The following is a 20794-nucleotide window of genomic DNA, read 5'->3' as shown; positions in this document are numbered from 1 at the left end:
ATCTATGGTGGTGTGAGCATCCATTACCATCTAAGCACATGGAAGGAACTGATAATACAAATGTATAGTAATATGTATATATAAGCCTGTCTGATTATAATCTAACTACAAACTGTGAGTAAACAGATGTTTTGTTATTTCAACTTTAAAGTGACTCAGCAGTGAATTATTCTGGGGTGAATGAGAGAGAGATGAAGAAAGAAATTAACATTTCTAAAGCTGAAGCTGTGTGTACTAAAATCTGCTAATTATTTACTACAAATAATCCAACAAAAGGGTTATGGGCCCAGGGTCCAGGAATTGAAAAAGAAGAGAAATATTACCAGGCAGAAAAAAAGGCCACATTTTTTCTCTTAAGTTTTAAAGGAAAGATTCAGTCTGTCTCTCTCTCCCCCCACACAGCAGACAGAAGGCTAAGAAAATGGCTGAGGGAAGAAATTCACCATTGTTCTATTCTCTCAAGGTGCCTAAATTAACTGAGTTTAATTATCGGCAGTGGGAATTAAGATTCATATGTCTCCTTCGAGCAAAAAGATTAAATATATGCTTAGATCAAGACAGAACAGCTGAAAATATGGCTGAATGGGACAATGCAAACTATTATGTGAAGTGCATGCTTTTGGAAGCTCTCTCAGAGAAACAAGCCATATTAGTGGAGGGAAAAGATACACCAAAGGACATTTTATATAAACTGAGAACTATGTATGCAACTACATATGCAAAGCAGCAACCAATTTGGTTGGCAGAGTTGAATGAAACCAAATTAAGGGATAAAAGTAAATGTAATGATCACATTATGCATCTTATGTCTTCATTTCAAAAGTTAGAACTTTCTGGAATTCCCATGTGTGATGCATTGAAAAGAGCATTTCTTTTTACCTCACTATCAAAGAAGTTTGATGTTTTTAGGTCTGTAAATGAGGCCATTGAAGGGCAATCTTTTGAACAGACAACATCAAAACTAAGGCAGGAATGCATAATAAATGATTCTGAGGAGATGTGTTCTCAAAGTCAGTCAGAGAGAAATGAAACAAATTTCTTGGCAAAGAACAGAGGAAGGCGGAGCTATGGGAAAACTCCACCCAAGGGCAAGCTGATTTGCTACTCATGTGGAAAGGAGGGACATGTATCTAAATGGTGTAAAGAAACACAAAACACTCCCTCTAGCTCACCTAAGCCAATGGAACTAAAGAATTTTCAAACCAGGAAATGTATGAAGGACAAAGATAAACACAAGGGCTTTCTAATGGCAGAAAAATCTTTGACTATGGTAAATAATAATTCAAATGAAAGTACTTGGATTTTGGATTCAGGGAGCACATGCCATTTAACCAATTGTAAGGATTTCTTTCAGGAAATGTGTCCAGAGGAAGGTATTCTTAAAACTGCAAACGCAGGGACTGCTAAGATCCAAGCAAGAGGTATTGGATTCTTAAAATGCAAAGTGTCTAATGAAGTTAAAGAAATTCCTGTAAGTGATGTCTTGTATATTCCCCAAGCAGTTTGCAATATGCTTAGTGTATCTACATTAGATAAGAAGGGATTTGTGATTCATTTTGAAAACAGTAAGTGCACAATCTCTAAAAATGATGAAGTGTATGCTGAAGCTTTTATGCATAATGATGTTTATAAACTGAGCATTTCAGGTGAAGCCTCACATATGGCGCAAGTAAGGAAGAATGATGGTAAATGTAGTCTGGAAATCTGGCACCGCCGCCTGGGACATCGTGATTCTAAGGTGATCCAGGATCTTTACAGTAAGCAACTAGCCACCGACATTCAGATAAGTGCAGATGCTGGTAAAATGGAGAAATGCATAGACTGTGTTACTCAAAAAGGTGTGAGACCCTCATTTCCTGCATACACAGGAAATAGGAGTAATAAAGTGCTGGACTTAATACACAGTGACTTATGTGGACCGTTTAATATCCCATCATTGGGAAATAACAGATTTGTGCTAATATTCTTGGATGATTTCTCTAGATACTGTGTGGCCTATTTGCTGAAAGAAAAAAGTCAAGTCACAGACATGCTGAAGAAATACGTAGCCATGGTGAGCAATAAATTTGAAAGAAAACCAAAGGTTCTTCAGACCGACAATGGTGGTGAGTTCACTTCACAAAGCATGCGCACATTTCTAGAACAAGAAGGCATTCAGCATATCACAACAGTAGCTTATACACCAGAGCAAAATTCTGTTGCAGAGAGAAAATTTAGGTCACTTGTGGAAATGACCAGATGTATGCTGTCAGATAGCAATCTCCCTAAAAGACTATGGGGGGAAGCCATTCTCACAGCAGTGTACCTACAAAACAGAATGCCAACTAAAGGCGCTGAGCGCACACCACATGAGACATGGCATGGTAGGAAGCCAAACCTGTCACACATAAGAACATTTGGAAGTACAGCATATGCTCATGTACCAAAGCAAAGAAGGCATAAGCTGGATTCCACAACAGAAAGGGGCATTTTAGTTGGCTATGCTCCAGGACACAAAGGATATAGAATTTTGAATCTGAAAACTGGCATTGTTGGCATAAGACATGTTACATATTTTGATGAAAACAAAAAGGTTGATAAAGGCTGGATTATCCCAGATGAGCCTTATCATCCAGAATATGAAACTAGAACCATAATAGACATGCCAGTGTATATAAATGCCATACCAAGGCAGATGTCTGAAAGCAACTCACCTGTATCTAACGAGGAACAGGCAGAGGAAGCAGACACAGAAAGGATCATTGAAGAAGACAGTACAGTTGGAGAAGGGGAATCAATTGGAGAAGGACTCTCAGATTTAGAGGATGCGGAAAGGTCAGACCAACCTGTTGTCAGACGCTCATCCAGGGAAAACAAAGGTGTTCCACCCCCAAGACTGTCTTACCTAACAAAGTCAGCAGAAGCTCAAGAGCCCTTAACATGGGATGAGATTGAGAAAATGCCAGCAGAAGAAGCTGCTGAATGGCATAAAGCTGCACAAGAAGAAATTGATGCATTGGATAAAAATAATACTTGGATTCTTACAAAATTACCTCCTGGCAAGAAAGCTATAGGATGCAAATGGGTATTCAAGTTAAAAAGGAATGCACAAGGAAAAGTGGAAAGGTATAAAGCCAGATTAGTGGCAAAGGGATATCTTCAAAAATATGGAGAAGATTTTGATGAAGTGTTTGCACCTGTAGTGAAACACACGACAATCAGAACACTTCTGAGCATTGCAGTCTCAAAAGGCATGCAAGTCAACCACATTGATGTGAAAACAGCATTCCTTCACGGAGATATAACTGAAGACTTGTACATGGAACAGCCAACAGGTTTCATAAATACAAAACAAAGACAGCTAGTGTGTAAATTAAACAAAGGTCTTTATGGATTAAAGCAAAGTGCAAAATGTTGGAATGATAAATTGCATGAAATATTGACAAATTTAGGATTTAAGCAAGGTGAAGCAGACAAATGTTTGTACACTAGGTGCACAAATGGACAATATGCATACATTTTTGCTTTTGTTGATGATCTGCTCATTGCAAGCAAAAGTGAGCAAGAGTACAAGGACATTGTAAAATGTTTAAACCTCAATGTTGAGATAAAAGAACTTGGTAATGTGTCATACTATCTTGGTATAGAAATTGAGAAACAAAATGATGGTTCTTATCTTCTAAGCCAGAAGCAGAAAATAAATGAGCTTATTGAAAGTTTAGGTATGCAAGATGCCCAAGTTGTAAGCACTCCCATGATCACTGATTTTCTTAAGGATGAAACAGTAAGAGAACCTTTACCAGATAACATCCAATATAGATCAGCCATAGGTAAGCTTTTATATCTAGCTACCACGTACAGGGCTGATATAGCAAATGCAGTAGGAATTTTGAGCAGAAGGGTCAGCTCACCTACCAAATCAGATTGGACTGCAGTTAAAAGGATGGTAAGGTATTTAAAGGGTACCATTGATTGTAAATTAAAGATTTCAGCCAATAGTAATCCAAAACTAATATGTTACTGTGATTCAGATTGGGCAGGGGATCATTCTGATTATAAATCCACAAGTGGATATGTGTTTATGTATGGAAATGTACAAATTTCATGGGCCAGTCATAAACAAAGTATTGTGAGTTTGTCTTCTACAGAAGCTCAATATGTGGCTGTATCGGAAGCGTGCAGAGAACTGATGTGGATTGAAAAACTTTTGCTGGATTTCGGAATAGCTGAAAAGAGACCAATCCAGATAATGGAAGATAATCAGAGCTGCATCCGACTGTCACAGAATGACAAGGTTCAGTCACGCACCAAGCACATCGCAACGAAATACCACAACGTGCGAGAGTTGGTGAAAGAAGGGGTCATCAGTCTACACTATTGTCACACCAGTGAGATGACAGCTGACATCATGACCAAACCGTTACCCAGAGAACATTTTGTGAATCTGCGTATAAAGCTTGGACTTTGTATGAATAAATAATTGCATGACAGTTATGCATGAGAAGGGGTTTGTTGGAATGTAATTGTATTTTACATGCATTGCCTGTCACCTATTATTTCTCTGTGATTACTCTGTGACCTCTGATGTGAATTACTTAGAGAGGTCACACAGCTATGTAACTTCCTGTGGGGGTTAGATGCAGCAGACACAGCAGATGGAGCACATGGAGCACATGGAGCTCATGATCTCTCCTAACCTGAGAGGATCTATGGTGGTGTGAGCATCCATTACCATCTAAGCACATGGAAGGAACTGATAATACAAATGTATAGTAATATGTATATATAAGCCTGTCTGATTATAATCTAACTACAAACTGTGAGTAAACAGATGTTTTGTTATTTCAACTTTAAAGTGACTCAGCAGTGAATTATTCTGGGGTGAATGAGAGAGAGATGAAGAAAGAAATTAACATTTCTAAAGCTGAAGCTGTGTGTACTAAAATCTGCTAATTATTTACTACAAATAATCCAACACATTTGACACGGGTAGACCATTGCCGCCCGGTTACCGCATGAGATTTTACCGCTAGGTGAATGGCTGGTGATGAGGTCTCAGACCCAAAATGGACATGCGGCAATTTTGATTTTGATGCACATCCATTTTCGGCAAAAATTTTAAAAAAGGCATTTTTTGCTGGTGCGCTGGAAAATGATTCTGCGTGCGCCCAAAACACGTGCCTACATTACCACAGGCCATTTTTCAGCACATCTTAGTAAAAGGACCCCTAAATATTATGTTCAACCTTATATTTTCATAAGAGATTGTATACATAAAGGGGACAATTAGAACAGTAATAATCTTTTTTAAAAACCATCAATTTATATGTAGGTAAGGGAGCTATGCACCTGGGATCAATTTGTGAAGTCCACTGCAGTGCCCCCAAGGGTGCCCGGTTGGTGTCCTGGCATGTGAGGGGGACCAGTGCACTATAAATGCTGGCTCCTCCCACGACCAAATGGCTTGGATTTGGCTGGGTTTGAGATGGCCGCCGTTAGTTTCCATTATCGGCGGGAAACCAATGGCGGCGATATCTAACGCCAGCCATCTGTAACGCCGGCCCAAATGTTGAGATTTGGCCGGCTCCGACCGTATTATCAAAATGAAAGATGGCCGGCCATCTTGTTTCGATAATATGATCGGGTATGCCGCTTTCCGGGGCCGGCTTTAGAGATGGCCAGCCCCGTTCGATTATGCCCCTCCACGTCAATCATGATCTTTAATGTAATACCACCTGTATCTCTCACTCCGGAAATGGCGATTGCCATGACGGAACAATGTAAGCCACATTGAGCCTGAAAATAGGTGGGAAAATGTGGGATACAAATGCATTCAATAAATAAATATAGCCAATTACACCTTGTCGAACATCCATCCCAAGACGAAACCAGGAGGTACAAAAGATATCAACAATATTTCATTCTATGGAAATAGAACATTGATAAATTGAATGAGTAAATAGTAACACAGTAGATGATGGCAGATAAAGGCCAGTACGGTCCATCCAGTCTGCCCAACAAGATAAACTCATTACACATGGTATGTGATACTTCATATGTATACCTGACCTTGATTTGTCCTTGCCATTTTCAGGGCACAGACTGTAGAAGTCTGCCCGGCACTGGCTTTGCGTCCCAATTACCGGTGTCGCCACCCAATCTCCGCTAAGCTTCTGTGTATCCATTCCTTCTAAACAGGATTCCTTTGCGTTTATCCCATGCATTTTTGAATTCCATTACTGCTTAAGAATCCAGCACCGAATGTATCAGTCAAAAGACGCCACGGTACCCTGAAGCAGGAGTCGAAACTCGGGCCGTGGAAGACGACTAAATTGATTGGACAGCTGGAAAGACAAGTGATCCATACACATTGACAATGTTGAGTGTTAAAGGGATTGCCCAATACATTTGGAGGAGGTTTTTCAGCCAGTGATGATTAGATAGAGCTCCCTTAGGTTGAGTCTCAACAAAGAAGTATCTATCTGTATTTGAGGCTTTCCCTCCATTTAACCACCACATACGTTGCTATGTGAACAGAGTGTATAGATTTAAGATGTGGTTTGCTAAACATTGAGATACTCTATTAGCTCTAACATTTATACGCAACTGCTGGTTAGGTGTGCTAAAAAATAGAACGGAATGTGGAGATTAGCGAGCCCCCGGAATAGTTATCTTTATAAAGTCTCTCAGAATACGTTATAATACTTTGCTTTCATTGCAGGATAAAGCCGAGTACGGGTGGGTTCAGCTCCTTAAGAAGCATCTGCGAAACAGGAGCTCACTGCCGGGCGTTCCCTACAATCCCGTGGCTATATTGAAGCTAAGTACTAGTTACTCTACATCACAAACTTTATCCTTTGAAATATAAATTGAGTTATATTGAGTTAAGAGGTTTTTTTAGACTTATGAAGATACTCGCCAGTAGGTTTACTAAAAGGATTAGTATCAGTCCAGAGTAAACGCTGAGCAGCTCGGTTTAAAGGCTTAAACAGTTTGGCCTTAACCGGGTATCTGAAGTCTTTTCCTCCACTCATAGGAACATTAGAGATTATTATCTGAGAGATCAACTTGCTAATTGTGGTCCTATATATGATCCTAATATGTGCAAAAAAGCCGCATACAATCTGGTCGGAACCAATGTTTTTGACTATGCGTTATGTGTTGCTAAATAATAATTGTAGTACAAAAAAACAGAAGAAACCAGTCTTCGCAAAAAAAAAAAAAACACACAAAAAGCAAAACAGCGAAGATGACTAACAAAACAAAAATAATAATAATAAAAAAATTAAAAACAAGAAAATATCAAATTTGTATTTAAAAATACAAATACATAAAAAAGTAAAAAATGAAAAGGATGACACTTGTTCATAAAAAAATTAAAACACTTTCATTAGCCAAAGGATAGCAGGGAGAAAGGGACTCGGCACAGCTGTGTTTCGGCCATACAGGCCTGCATCAGGAGTCTTCTCACCGTGTGTTGATTTTTAACACTATCCAATTGTAAAGGGAAAATCTGTGTCTCTTTTTGAACTATAGCATTAAATAATCCTTGAAAACAAAGTCAAGCATAAACCATCAGAGCAGCGTCTCGTCTCTGTAAAGTCAAACAGAGCTAGACTCCTGACGCAGGCCTGTATGGCCGAAACACAGCTGTGCCGAGTCCCTTTCTCCCTGCTATCCTTTGGCTAATAAAGTGTTTTAATTTTTTATGAACAAGTGTCGTCCTTTTCATTTTTTACTTTTTTATGTATTTGTATTTTTAAATACAAATTTGATATTTTCTTGTTTTTAATTTTTTGATTATTATTTTTGTTTTGTTAGTCATCTTTGCTGTTTTGCTTTTTTTTTTACAAAATAATAAATAATGATGACATACAATAAAAGTACAAACCATATACTGTAAATAATAACTGGAAACCTATATAAAAGATATCTAAAAATCTATTTTAAAAAATGAATCACATTCATAAAAGAGTGCATAAAAATTGAAAATAATATCTGCAAATTAACATTAAATAAAAATATGAAGCATATATTATCAACGGTAAATGTGTTGGAATGTATTGTATTTTACATGCATTGCCTGTCACAAATGTTTGTCTCTGTGATTACTCTGTGACCTCTGATGTGAATTACTTAGAGAGGTCACACCCATGCAACTTCCTGTGGGGGTTAGGCACAGCACATGGTGCTCATGATCTCTCCCAAGCTGAGAGGATCTATGGTGGTGTGAGCATCCATTACCATCTAAGCACATGGAAAGAGCTGATAATCCAAATGTATAGTATTATGTATATATAAGCCTGTCTGAATATAATCTAACTACAAACTGTGAGTAAACAGATGTTTTGTTACTTCAACTTTAAAGTGACTCAGCAGTGAATTATTCTGGGGTGTATGAGAGAGATGAAGAAAAGAAATTAACATTTCTAAAGCTGAAGCTGTGTGTACTAAAATCTGCTAATTATTTACTACAAATAATCCAACAAAAGGGTTATGGGCCCAGGTCCAGGAATTGAAAAAGAAGAGAAATATTACCAGGCAGTAAAAAAGCCACACCTTTTTCTCTTAAGTTTTAAAAGAAAGATTCAGTCTGTCTCTCTCTCCCAGTGTTGCCAGGTGGGCGGTTTTACCGCCCAATTGGACGGTTTTCCGCGACCCGCCGCGGGAAATTTTTGCCCGCGGCGGGTTGCGGTTTTTTGGGCTCCTTTTTGGCTTCGGGGCGGTTTTTTCGCCGGCTTTTGCGGTTTTTTCGCCGGCTTTTTTCGGCCGCGGTGGGCGGGGTTAATGACGTTTCTGGGCGGGGTTAGTGACGTGGGAGGCGGGGTTAGTGACGGGGAGGCGGGGTTAGTGACGGGGAGGCGGGGCCGATGACGGGGGAGGCGGGGCCGATGACGGCGGGGGCGGGGTTGATGACGGCGGGGCGGGGGTGATGACGCGGGGGCGGGGGTGTCAGGGGCGGGGTTTGAGTTTGGGCGGGTTTTGGGCTGGATTTTGGGCTCCTTTAGGCTGGAAAAAAATTTTCCACCTGGCAACCCTGCTCTCTCCCCCACACACCAGACAGAAGGCTAAGAAAATGGCTGAGGGAGGAAATTCACCATTTTCTACTCTCTCAAGGTACCTAAATTAACTGAATTTAATTATCAGCAGTGGGAACTAAGATTCATATGTCTCCTTCAAGCAAAGAAATTAAATATATGCTTAGACCAAAACAGAACAGCTGAAAATATGGCTGAATGGGACAATGCAAACTATTATGTGAAGTGCATGTTTTTGGAAGCTCTCTCAGAGAAACAAGCCATATTAGTGGAGGGAAAAGATACACCAAAGGACATCTTATATAAACTGAGAACTATGTATGCAACTACATATGCAAAACAGCAACCAATTTGGTTGGCAGAGTTGAATGAAACCAAATTAAGGGATAAAAGTAAGTGTAATGATCACATTATGTATCTTATGTCTTCATTTCAAAAGTTAGAACTTTCTGGAATTCCCATGTGTGATGCATTGAAAAGAGCATTTCTTTTTACCTCACTATCAAAGAAGTTTGATGTTTTTAGGTCTGTAAATGAAGCCATTGAAGGGCAATCTTTTGAACAGGCAGCATCAAAACTGAGGCAGGAATGCATAATTAATGATTCTGAGGAGATGTGTTCTCAAAGCAAGTCAGAGAGAAATGAAACAAATTTCTTGGCAAAGAACAGAGGAAGGCGGAGCTATGGGAAAACTCCACCCAAGGGCAAGCTGATTTGCTACTCATGTGGAAAGGAGGGACATGTATCTAAATGGTGTAAGGAAACACAAAACACCCCCTCTAGCTCACCTAAGCCAATGGAACAAAAGAATTCTCCAACCAGGAAATGTATGAAGGACAATAATAAACATAAGGGCTTTCTAATGGTAGAAAAATCTTTGACTATGGTAAATAATAATTCAAATGAAAGTACTTGGATTTTGGATTCGGGGAGCACATGCCGTTTAACCAATTCTAAGGATTTCTTTCAGGAAATGTGTCCAGAAGAAGGTATTCTTAAAACTGCAAACGCAGGGACTGCTAAGATCCAAGCAAAAGGCATTGGATTCTTAAAATGCAAAGTGTCTAATGAAGTTAAAGAAATTCCTGTAAGTGATGTCTTGTATATTCCCCAAGCAGTTTGCAATATGCTTAGTGTGTCTACATTAGATAAGAAGGGATTTGTGATTCATTTTGAAAACAGTAAGTGCACAATCTCTAAAAATGATGAAGTGTATGCTGAAGCTTTTATGCATAATGATATTTATAAACTGAGCATTTCAGGTGAAGCCTCACATCTGGCGCAAGTAAGGAAGAATGATGGTAAATGTAGTCTGGAAATCTGGCATCGCCGCCTGGGACATCGTGATTTTAAGGTGATCCAGGATCTTTACAGTAAGCAACTTGCCACTGGCATTCAGATAAGTGCAGGTACTGGTAAAATGGAGAAATGCATAGACTGTGTTACTCAAAAAGGTGTGAGACCCTCATTTCCTGCATACACAGGAAATAGGAGTAATAAAGTACTGGACTTAATACACAGTGACTTATGTGGACCGTTTAATATCCCATCATTGGGAAATAACAGATTTGTGCTAATATTCTTGGATGATTTCTCTAGATATTGTGTGGCCTATTTGCTGAAAGAAAAAAGTCAAGTCACAGACATGCTGAAGAAATACGTAGCCATGGTGAGCAATAAATTTGAAAGAAAACCAAAGGTTCTTCAGACCGACAATGGTGGTGAGTTCACTTCACAAAGCATGCGCACATTTCTAGAACAAGAAGGCATTCAGCATATCACAACAGTAGCTTATACACCAGAGCAAAATTCTGTTGCAGAAAGAAAATTTAGGTCACTTGTGGAAATGACCAGGTGTATGCTGTCAGATAGCAATCTCCCTAAAAGACTATGGGGGGAAGCCATTCTCACAGCAGTGTACCTACAAAACAGAATGCCAACTAAAGGCGCTGAGCGCACACCACATGAGACATGGCATGGTAGGAAGCCAAACCTGACACACATAAGAACATTTGGAAGTACAGCATATGCTCATGTACCAAAGCAAAGAAGGCATAAGCTGGATTCCACAACAGAAAGGGGCATTTTAGTTGGCTATGCTCCAGGACACAAAGGATATAGAATTTTGAATCTGAAAACTGGCATTGTTGGCATAAGACATGTTACATATTTTGATGAAAACAAAAGGGTTGATAAAGGCTGGATTATCCCAGATGAGCCTTATCATCCAGAATATGAAACTAGAACCATAATAGACATGCCAGTGTATATAAATGCCATACCAAGGCAGATGTCTGAAAGCAACTCATCTGTATCTAACGAGGAACAGGCAGAGGAAGCAGACACAGAAAGGATCATTGAAGAAGACAGTACAGTTGGAGAAGGGGAATCAATTGGAGAAGGACTCTCAGATTTAGAGGATGCGGAAAGGTCAGACCAACCTGTTGTCAGACGCTCATCCAGGGAAAACAAAGGTGTTCCACCCCCAAGACTGTCTTACCTAACAAAGTCAGCAGAAGCTCAAGAGCCCTTAACATGGGATGAGATTGAGAAAATGCCAGCAGAAGAAGCTGCTGAATGGCGTAAAGCTGCACAAGAAGAAATTGATGCATTGCATAAAAATAATACTTGGATTCTTACAAAATTACCTCCTGGCAAGAAAGCTATAGGATGCAAATGGGTATTCAAGTTAAAAAGGAATGCACAAGGAAAAGTGGAAAGGTATAAAGCCAGATTAGTCGCAAAGGGATATCTTCAAAATATGGAGAAGATTTTGATGAAGTGTTTGCACCTGTAGTGAAACACACGACAATTAGAACACTTCTGAGCATTGCAGTCTCAAAAGGCATGCAAGTCAACCACATTGATGTGAAAACAGCATTTCTTCATGGAGATATAACTGAAGACTTGTACATGGAACAGCCAACAGGTTTCATAAATACAAAACAAAGACAGCTAGTGTGTAAATTAAACAAAGGTCTTTATGGATTAAAGCAAAGTGCAAAATGTTGGAATGACAAATTGCATGAAATATTGACAAATTTAGGATTTAAGCAAGGTGAAGCAGATAAATGCTTGTACACTAGGTGCAGAAATGGACAATATGCATACATTTTAGCTTTTGTTGATGATCTGCTCATTGCAAGCGAAAGTGAGCAAGAGTACAAGGACATTGTAAAATATTTAAACCTGAATGTTGAGATAAAAGAACTTGGTAATGTGTCATACTATCTTGGTATAGAAATTGAGAAACAAAATGATGGTTCTTATCTTCTAAGCCAGAAGCAGAAAATAAATGAGCTTATTGAAAGTTTAGGTATGCAAGATGCCCAAGTTGTAAGCACTCCCATGATCACTGATTTTCTGAAGGATGAAACAGTAAGAGAACCTTTACCAGATAACATCCAATATAGATCAGCCATAGGTAAGCTTTTATATCTAACTACCACATACAGGGCTGATATAGCAAATGCAGTAGGAATTTTGAGCAGAAGGGTCAGCTCACCTACCAAATCAGATTGGACTGCAGTTAAAAGGATGGTAAGGTATTTAAAGGGTACCATTGATTGTAAATTAAAGATTTCAGCCAATAGTAATCCAAAACTAATATGTTACTATGATTCAGATTGGGCAGGGGATCATTCTGATTATAAATCCACAAGTGGATATGTGTTTATGTATGGAAATGTACAAATTTCTTGGGCCAGTCATAAACAAAGTATTGTGAGTCTGTCTTCTACAGAAGCTGAATATGTGGCTGTATCAGAAGCATGCAGAGAACTGATGTGGATTGAAAAACTTTTGCTGGATTTTGGAATAGCTGAACAGAGACCAATCCAGATAATGGAAGATAATCAGAGCTGCATCCGACTGTCACAGAATGACAAGGTTCAGTCACGCACCAAGCACATCGCAACGAAATACCACAACGTGCGAGAGCTGGCGAAAGAAGGGGTCATCAGTCTACACTATTGTCACACCAGTGAGATGACAGCTGACATCATGACCAAACCGTTACCCAGAGAACGTTTTGAGAATCTGCGTATAAAGCTTGGACTTTGTATGAATTAATAATTGCATGACAGTTATGCATGAGAAGGGGTTTGTTGGAATGTATTGTATTTTACATGCATTGCCTGTCACAAATGTTTGTCTCTGTGATTACTCTGTGACCTCTGATGTGAATTACTTAGAGAGGTCACACCCATGCAACTTCCTGTGGGGGTTAGGCACAGCACATGGTGCTCATGATCTCTCCCAAGCTGAGAGGATCTATGGTGGTGTGAGCATCCATTACCATCTAAGCACATGGAAAGAGCTGATAATCCAAATGTATAGTATTATGTATATATAAGCCTGTCTGAATATAATCTAACTACAAACTGTGAGTAAACAGATGTTTTGTTACTTCAACTTTAAAGTGACTCAGCAGTGAATTATTCTGGGGTGTATGAGAGAGATGAAGAAAAGAAATTAACATTTCTAAAGCTGAAGCTGTGTGTACTAAAATCTGCTAATTATTTACTACAAATAATCCAACAAAATGAAGACCACTTTAAAGGATATCTGGCTTTGCTTCCCAATTACCGGAGTTGCCACCCAATCTCTGCTAAGCTTCTGTGTATCCATTCCTGTGTATCTAAACACATGTTAAAAAGTTATTATATGCATAAAAGAGTTTAATACAACAAAAATACAGCAACGAATATATACATAAAAATTATAACGTATATGTAGAGAATCATTGCAATGTGTGTGTAATCCTAAAATACACTTGACATCCAAATTGTAATAATTGATAAAAGTTCAAACGCTGGTATGTGATATTATAGAAATGGGCGAAAATCAATTTCATTGTTCAGACCATGGGGACTCAATGAATTTAGTTCAAAAATGAATTTCTGTTCTTATTGAAGTAAAAGATTATCAAGATTACCACCCCTCCACTTTTTGGTAAAAGCTTTGAACACTAAGAACCGCATAAGTACATAAGTAATGCCACACTGGGAAAAGACCAAAGGTCCATCGAGCCCAGCATCCTGTCCACGACAGCGGCCAATCCAGGCCAAGGGCACCTGGCAAGCTTCCCAAACGTACAAACATTCTATACGTTATTCCTGGAATTGTGGCCTTATGTTTCTTACCCTGTTTCGATTATGGATCGAGGACGCCCATGTGTTAGGCACGCCCAAGTCCCGCCTTCGCTACACCTCCAACACGCCCCCGGGAACTTTGGTCGTCCCCACGACGGAAAGCAGTTGGGGACTCCCAAAATTGGCTTTCAATTATGCCGATTTGGGCGACCCTGGGAGAAGGAAGCCAATCTTCTGATTTGTGTCGAAAGATGGGTGTCCTTCTGTTTCAAAAATAAGCCTGTTAGGCACCTAGACTGTCTTTTTAAAATAGGTGCCGTTGAATTTGGTAGGAGAGGAGAAGAAAAAATACTGGTAAATAGAAAGAGAATTTAGGTTTTGAAACTTTCTATGAGTGGAATCCATCTGAAATCTGTTCCAGAATGTCTGTTTCATAGTTTGGAGTCCAACATATGGTGGGTGGTTTCAGGCTAGATCCTGCAAGCTGGCTGAAAGGAAACTTGGCTCCGCAGCACAGATGCCCTGCCTCTTTGCTGTGGAGTTTCAAAGAGATCTGTTTTCTCCCATTATGTTGAAGGTTGAGTGAGTGCAGACTTTTTTTTTTTTTTTACAGCTTTTAAAACCTCTCAGCCCAAGGACGCTATCAGTCTCTGGAAAAGTAGCCTGTAAAGCAGAGTTAAAGACAAACAAGTTAAAGAGTGAAAGCAGAAGAGTTGCATCTGTCAGGTCAAGCGGGGCGCAAAACGACTCGGAGTTTAATGGAATGGAAGAGGAACTTTGGCACGTTGAACATCTAATGAGAAAAATGACTCTTCTTCCTCCCAAGGCCTGTATGAAACAGTGCAGTGTGAGAGGAAGGTGATGCTCGTGAAATGAGGAAGACACTTGAAGTTATAAAGTTCTTGTGAGTTTGAATACAGAAGTGCACTCTTTTCACTTTTTTCTTTTTGTGAAGACAATCCCCTGTCTGTGTTCTATTATTCGTAAAAACTACTATTACCTGAAAATTGGAAGGCTTCCTGTGCTCTACAAAATAAATTCTGTTATCTAAAGTTTGGTTGTTGGTTTCAGAGTGATGGTGATTTTTATTACATTTGTACCCTGTGCTTTCCCACTCATGGCAGGCTCAATGTGGCAATGGAGGGTTAAGTGACTTGCCCAGAATCACAAGGAGCTGTCTGTGCTTGAAGTGGGAATTGAACTCAGTTCCCCAGGACCAAAGTCCACCACTCTAACCACTAGGCCACTCCTCCACTCAGTTAGCCCTGAGATCTCTCATTAGCCAAAATTATTCTATCAGACATATTCTGTTATGTTACATGCACATACCTCCTTCCTTGAGCAACATTTAACTCTGCGGTTAGTGTATCTAGGTTTAAAAAAGGTTTGGACAAGTTCCTGAATGAAAAGTCCAAGGTCTGCTATTGAGGCAGACTTAGGGAAGCCACTGCTTGCCCTGCAATTGGTAGCATTGAAACTTGCTATTATTTGGGGGGTTCTGCCAGGTACTTGTGACCTGGATTGGCCACTGTTTGAGAAAGGATACTGGGCTGGATGGACCACTGGTCTGACCCAGTATGGCTATTCTTCTGTTCTTAAATGTCCTATATAATAATTCTCACCTCCAACGCTCTATCTTGCTGCCTGTGTCCGTGGCTTTCTTCGCAGTTGGTCTGCTAGGCTCCGTAGATCAGGCTGACGTCACGTAGAACGTCAGAGCCGGAGGAGGAGGGGCGAAAGGGACCAGGCCAAAGACCAGGAAGAACTACTGCTGAGAGAAAAGCATTCAATGTATGCTGGGGCCCTGCAGGAGCAGACCACCCCTGGACAATGTTATATTACAGAACTAGTCTGAGTACCGATTTCTCCTTTTCTGTGAAGTGAACAGGTACCCTTACCTGATACCTTTAATAAATATTATTTGTTCCATCAGAACTTGCTGAGTATGAATGGCTTATCTTACCTGGACCCAAGGACCACCCTCGCTCACGTTACCACAGTGAGTTAAGAAAGACTTTGGATGGCCCAACTCGTAGACCAACATGTGGGAGATTGTGTTGGCGCTTAATACAAATAAATAAAATTTAGTCAGCCTCTCTACCCTGCCTAATGAGGAATTCCCCTTTACTCTGTGTACAAAGCTTGGCTGACGCCACATAAAAATAGCTAATCCCCAGATCTTCAGGCAGAAAGGAGGAAATATTGAGGAGGGCTTTATACTCCTTCAGTATAGAATGCTTTTGTTCCTTTATGAGTCAAACCCTATGGCTTTAATGGATTCAAGATGTAGTTTCTCGAATAACAGAAGAAAATATGTTTTTTTATACTGCAAAAAAAAATACTGTACAGAAGTAAAAGCCATGGAAAGTGTATTATATCACGTGAATACATGATTTGGTAAAGACGTTAACACTGCTCGACATGGCTTGAATTAGTACAACCTTTTGGAATACTGGATGGAAACTTGGTGTTCAGCTATGTGCCGCTTGGCTTCTTTTCTTACTGTCTGGCTCTATATAATGTTTCACATTCAGGAACAGAAGAGCACAACAGCTGGTCCCAATTATCCTAAGTACTGTGTGACTACATGTACAAATAGTGAACTTCTAGTTTCAGTCCCTCTTTTTTTAATAACTTGACAGGAACGCTTGTGGTTTGCTGAGGCATTCGTTTCTGTAGAGCGCTCATCCCAATGATATCGAAGGTTCTTCAGAACACATCTGAGGCTATACAATGCATAAACACCAGCACCATAAAGATATTTTTTTTTCATTGCTGGCCAATGCGCTGCTCTAGCTGGCAGAAAAGGATGAGAGTAGAAAAATGAGTTTGTAGAATTCGAACTGTTTTATTGTAACATCTAACACTTGTAGGAGAATCCTGCTTCAGTGTGCAGAGGGTATTGGTTAGGTCATGATCTTTCAAGTTACATAGAGGGGCATAATTGAATGGGGGCGCCCATCTCTAAGGACGGCGCCGCAAAAGGGCGGGGCAACCCGCATTATCAAAACAAAATGGGCGGCCATCTTTCGTTTCGATAATACGGTCGGGGTCGGCCAAATCTCAACATTTAGGTCGACCTTAGAGATGGCTGGCCTCGGTTTTCGCCTATAATGGAAACCGAGGACGGCCATCTCAGAAACGACCAAATCCAAGCCATTTGTAGTGCACTGGTCCCCTTTCACATGCCAGGACACCAACCGGGCACCCTAGGGGGCACTGCAGTGGACTTCACAAATTGATCCCAGGCGCATAACCCCCTTACCTTGGGTGCTGAGCCCCTCAACCCCCCCCAAACCCACTACCCACAACTGTACACACTACCATAGCCCTTAAAGGGTGAAGGGGGCACCTAGATGTGGGTACAGTGGGTTTCGGGTGGGTTTTGGAGGGCTCCCATTTACCACCACAAGTATAACAAGTAGGGGGGTGGGCCTGGGTCCGCCTGCCTGAAGTGCACTGCAGTACCCACTAAAAACTGCTCCATGGACCTGCATGCTGCTGTGATGGAGCTGGGTATGACATTTGAGGCTGGCATAGAGGCTGGAAAAAATGTTTTTTAATTAGTTTTTTGGGTGGGAGGGGGTTGATGACCACTAGGGGAGTAAGGGGAGGTCATCCCCGATTCCCTCCGGTGGTCATCTGGTCAGTTCAGGCACATTTTCGAGGCTTGGTCGTGAACAAAAGGGACCAAGTAAAGTCAGCCAAATGCTCGTCAGGGACGCCCTTCTTTTTTCCATTATCGGCCGAGGAAGACCATCTGTTAACCACATCCCCGTCCCGCCTTAGGTACACTGCTGACACGCCCCCTTGAACTTTGGCCGTCCCTGCGATGGAAAGCAGTTGAGGCCGGCCTAAATCGGCTTTCGATTATGCCAATTTGGCCGGCCCTGAGAGAAGGCCGCCCATTTCCCGATTTGTGTCGGAAGATGGGCGCCCTTCTCTTACGAAAATGAGCTGGATAGTAACATAGTAGATGGCATCAGATAAAGGACCTGTATGGTTCATCCAGTCTGCTCAACAAGATAAACTTATAGTATAAGGTATGATATGTTTACTTGGTCTTGATTTGTCCTTGCCATTTTCAGGGTACAGACCATAAAAGTCTGCCCAGCACAGGCCTTGTTCTCCAGTTACGGAAGCTGAACCTGTCCAGTTGCAATCAGGGCACAGACTGCAGAATTCTGCTCGGCACTGGCTTTGCTTCCCAATCGCATGTGTTTGCCATGTAATCACCGCTAAGCTTGTTTGGTTCCACATCTTCTATACAGGGTTCCTTTGAGTATATCCCAGGCATTTTTGAATCCCATTACCGTTTTCATCTCCACCAGCTCTTGCGGGAAGGCATACCAGGTATCTACCACCCTCTCCATGAAAAAATACTTGCTGACATTATTCCTGAGTCTCCCCCCCTCCTCCCTGTCTCGTAACCTCAATTCATGTCCTCTAGTTCTACCAACCTTTCCTTCTTTGGAAAAATGTGTTGGTAGATTAATACCTTTCAAATATTTCAATGTCTGTAACATATCACCCCTGTCTCTCCTTTCTTCCAGGGTATACATGTTCAGGTCCTCAATAATCTCCTCATACATCTTGCTATGCAAACTCCATGGGAAGAAGGAGAGTGGGAATAAAAACCAGGGTTTCCAGAGACAGGACCACAAATGGTTTTGAGTAAAACAGTGTTTATTGAAAATCAAAGTGACCCAACACAACGCTTGAGACCTCTGTTTTCACTCATCCAATCACAAAAAAAAAACCTATGTTCTGAAGCACACGTCTGACTCTGTTTTCTACATCATTCTTTGCTCATGTCCCCTTTTATACGTGGGCAAAACCATTAGAGCTGTTAAGAATTGCATCCTAGAACACAGGAGCTGTATTAAAAGGAAAGTGGAATCTGCACCTCTGTTTCATCACTAGCATGCATCCAATCACACTATAACAGATTTGCCATACCGGGGTACAAAGTATATTGTAGTGATAGGGTAGACCGGACTGGTGGGGGGATAGCATTGTTTATTAATGAGAGCCTTGACTCAGATAGATTACAAATTCAGCAGGACACAAATCACACCTTTGAATCATTGTGGGTTGAAATTCCCTGTAGAAAATGGAAAAGTACATAAGTACATAAGTAATGCCATACTGGGAAAAGACCAAGGGTCCATCGAGCCCAGCATCCTGTCCACGACAGCGGCCAATCCAGGCCAAGGGCACCTGGCGAGCTTCCCAAACGTACAAACATTCTATACATGTTATTCCTGGGATTTTGGATTTTTCCAAGTCCGTTTAGTAGCGGTTTATGGACTTGTCCTTTAGGAAACCGTCCAACCCCTTTTTAAACTCTGCTAAGCTAACCGCCTTCACCACTTTCTCCGGCAACGAATTCCAGAGTTTAATTACACGTTGGGTGAAGAAAAAGTTTCTCCGATTTGTTTTAAATTTACTACACTGTAGTTTCATCGCATGCCCCCTAGTCCTAGTATTTTTGGAAAGCGTGAACAGACGCTTCACATCCACCTGTTCCACTTCACTCATTATTTTATATACCTCTATCATGTCTCCCCTCAGCCGTCTCTTCTCCAAGCTGTATAGCCCTAGCCTCCTTAGTCTTTCTTCATAGGGAAGTCGTCCCATCCCCACTATCATTTTAGTCGCCCTTCGCTGCACCTTTTCCAATTCTACTATATCTTTCTTGAGATGCGGCGACCAGAATTGAACACAATACACAAGGTGCGGTCGCACCATGGAGCGATACAACGGCATTATAACATCCTCACACCTGTTTTCCATACCTTTCCTGATAATACCCAACATTCTATTCGCTTTCTTAGCCGCAGCAGCACACTGAGCAGAAGGTTTCAGTGTGTTATCGACGACGACGACACCCAGATCCCTTTCTTGGTCCGTAACTCCTAACGTGGAACGTTGCATGACGTAGCTATAATTCGGGTTCTTTTTTCCCACAAGCATCACCTTGCACTTGCTCACATTAAACATCATCTGCAAAAGGACAGTGATGGGAGTGTACTACCATCCGCCTCACCAGGATGAGCAGGTAGACGCAGAAATGATAAAAAAAATCAGAGATGCAAACAAAATGGGCAATGTGATAAAAATGGGTGACTTCAATTATCCAAATATAGACTGGGTAAATGTAGCATCGGGACACGCTAGAGAGGTACAATTCCTTGATGAAATCAAGGACAGCTTTATGGAGCAGCTGGTGCAGGAGCCGACGAGAGAAGGAAAAATTCTAGACTTGGTCCTTAGTGGAGCGCATGATCTGGTGAGGGACGTTATGGTACTGGGGCCGCTTGATAACAGTGATCATAATATGATCAGTTTTAATATCAACCTTGAAGTAACTATGCACAGGAAGTCAAATACATTAGCGTTTAACTTTAAAAAAGGAGACTATGATAAAATGAGAAGAACGGTAGAAAAAAAAACTTAGGGGGACAACTGAGAGGGTAAAAACTGTACAACAGGCATAGACACTGTTCAAAAATACCATCCTGGAGGCCCAGACCAAACATATTCTACTAATTAGAAAACAAAGACGGAACTCCAAAAGACAGCCGGCGTGGTTGAAAAGTGAGGTGAAGGAAGCTATTAGGGCTAAAAGAAATGCCTTCAGAAAATGGACGAAGGAACCATCTGAAAATAACAAGAAGCAGC

Source organism: Microcaecilia unicolor, chromosome 2, assembly GCF_901765095.1.
Source record: "Microcaecilia unicolor chromosome 2, aMicUni1.1, whole genome shotgun sequence".
Classification (NCBI taxonomy): Eukaryota; Metazoa; Chordata; class Amphibia; order Gymnophiona; family Siphonopidae; genus Microcaecilia; species Microcaecilia unicolor.
This window is presented reverse-complemented; position numbering follows the sequence as displayed.